The following is a 2,500-nucleotide window of genomic DNA, read 5'->3' as shown; positions in this document are numbered from 1 at the left end:
CGGCCGCCATTCAACGATCAACTCAGAACTGGCACGGACTGGGGGAATCCGACTGTCTAATTAAAACAAAGCATTGCGATGGCCCTAGCGGGTGTTGACGCAATGTGATTTCTGCCCAGTGCTCTGAATGTCAACGTGAAGAAATTCAAGCAAGCGCGGGTAAACGGCGGGAGTAACTATGACTCTCTTAAGGTGGCCAAGTGGCGGCGGTGTGGCTGCATCCGGACTTGGCTTTTCGAAGTGCGGTCTTGATGTAGTCGTGCTGCTGCTGCGAGGTGCCTTCCTTGGGTTATAGTTACAGGGAGAGTGATGCGCAATACATGGGCCTAGCCCTCTTAGCCTCTCCTCTCCTGCGGTCTTCTCCCCTTCTCGTGGGCCCGCTGATTTTCGCAGAGTGGAAGACCGCACCAGGGGCTTGGGGGGGTTACCAGCCCCCCCTCGCATTATCCCTTTTTTTAGTTGGGGGCAGTAACCAGAGAATAAGTGGTGGCCCTTCCGCTGAAGGTGCCACCCCAACTCCCCCCAGCACCTAGCCGGCCAACCGGCCGTGCCGAAAATCTTGTAACTTTTGCAGCAGTATACGCCTGTAGTGAGTGCCACCGCAGCTTCACCACCAAGAATGGTCTCGGGGTCCATCGCCGCCGCCAACATCTTGCGGCCGCCAACGCGGAGATCGTGACGGAGAGGCATCGCGCGAGGTGGACGGAGGAAGAAGTCCTGTCGCTCGCCAAGGCAGAGGCCGAACTGTTCCTCGAGAGGGACGCCCGGTTCTTCTTTGTCAATGAAGAACTCATCAGGATGTTCCCCGACCGAACGCTTGAGGCAATCAAGTGCCGACGGCGGCAAGCTGCCCACAAGCAGCTTGTCCGCCAGTTCATGGAGGCGCTTGAGATCGGTCGGGGGGAAGAGCCGGCGTCCCGCCGGGGAGCAGCGAGCCCGCTGCCTGACGCGGGCGAGGCCGCTGCGCCGCCCGTCGACGCAGCCGAGGACTTCGCGGCCGACACCACCGGGCCGCCGCCGGAGGGGCCGACTGACGCCGCCATCTGGGAGCATCTGGCGGGGCTACCTGCTTCCGCCCAGCGTTTCTCTGCCCTGGATCGAGTCATAGGTCTGGGGCGGGGCACGCCGCCCGATGTCATCCTGGGCATGCTCCCGGATGCCCTTGCGTCGGTCGGGTCCAGAGGGGAGAGATCGATCACCAGGACACAGCGGCCGCGCCAACCATCGAAGCGGCCGCCTGCCGCGCCGCCGACGCAGAAGCGCAAGCGGCGCCGCTGGGAATACGCGAGAACGCAGGATGCCTTCCGACGGTCGCGTGCACGTTGCGTGCGCGGCCTCTTGGATGGCACCCTGCTCCAGCCGCCACCTGCCATCCCTGGTCTGCTGGACTTCTGGGCGGACCTCTTCACTAAGAAGCCCGTCTCCACCGCGGGCTTCATTCGTGACCGCCTCCTTCCGCACTCGGAGCCTGTCGCTCTTGAGTGCCTATGGGGGCCGGTCACACATGAGGAGGTCGCCGCCGCGTTGCCGCCCAGGGGATCAGCAGCTGGGCCGGACGGCCTTACCCCAGCGGAGTTGCGGCGCCTGCCGCACGAAGTCCTGGTGAAAGTGATGAATCTCTTCCTTCTGGCCCGCGCCCTTCCGGAACGCCTGCTTCGCGCGCGGACGTCCCTTCTCCCGAAAACGGCTGCACCAACATCCCCCGCTGACTTTCGCCCCATTACGGTCTGCTCGGTGTTGGCGCGGACCTTTCACAAGGTTCTCGCGTCACGCCTGATGCGCGCTTGTGCTGTGGACGAACGTCAGCGGGCATTCATCCCTCGGGATGGGATGTTGGAAAACACTTTCATCCTGGACACTGCTCTCACCGACGCAGTTCGCTCCTGCCGCTCTGTCTTTGTGGCATCGATCGATGTATCTAAGGCATTCGATTCGGTGGATCATGCTGCCCTTCGCCCCGTGCTGAAGGCGCATGGCCTACCGGATTGCTTTGTCGAGTATGTCGAGCGGTGCTACGAGGGCAGCACGACAGTGATAGCGGACGGCGCCGGCGTGGGCGTGTCTGTGCAGCCAGCACGGGGCGTTCGCCAGGGCGATCCCCTCTCCCCCCTCCTGTTCAACTTTGCGGTGGACAACGTTTTAGGCCAACTGCCCTCCCACATCGGAGCTCGGATCCTCGGTCGCAGAGTCAACGCTGCGGCCTTTGCAGATGACGTCTTGCTGTTTGCAGCGACCCCGAGGGGCTTGCAGTCCCTCATCGACGCAGCTACCGCAGCCCTCGCCCACCTAGGGCTGCAGATCAACGCCCGGAAGTGTTTCACCCTCGCCTTAGTCGCGTCAGGGCGCGAGAAGAAGGTGAAGGTGGACAGCAATGTCACCTTCACAGCAGGCAATACCACCATGCCTGCCCTGCGTGTGGGTGAAACCTTCCGGTACCTGGGGCTGCAATTTTCCACGGCGGGTCGCTGTGTCTTCAATCCACGTCGTCACCTGGTGGAGC

At 62.7% G+C, this 2,500-nt stretch overlaps 1 pseudogene; it reads left to right on the top strand.

Annotated features, from left to right (window-relative positions):
• The window catches only part of LOC126475603 (large subunit ribosomal RNA), a 7,966-nt pseudogene that overhangs the window by 2,692 nt on the left and 2,774 nt on the right, over positions 1–2,500 (top strand).

Source organism: Schistocerca serialis, chromosome 4, assembly GCF_023864345.2.
Source record: "Schistocerca serialis cubense isolate TAMUIC-IGC-003099 chromosome 4, iqSchSeri2.2, whole genome shotgun sequence".
NCBI lineage: Eukaryota > Metazoa > Arthropoda > Insecta > Orthoptera > Acrididae > Schistocerca > Schistocerca serialis.
Note: the sequence above shows the minus strand (reverse complement) of the source record. Positions and strands in the feature narration are given on the sequence as shown.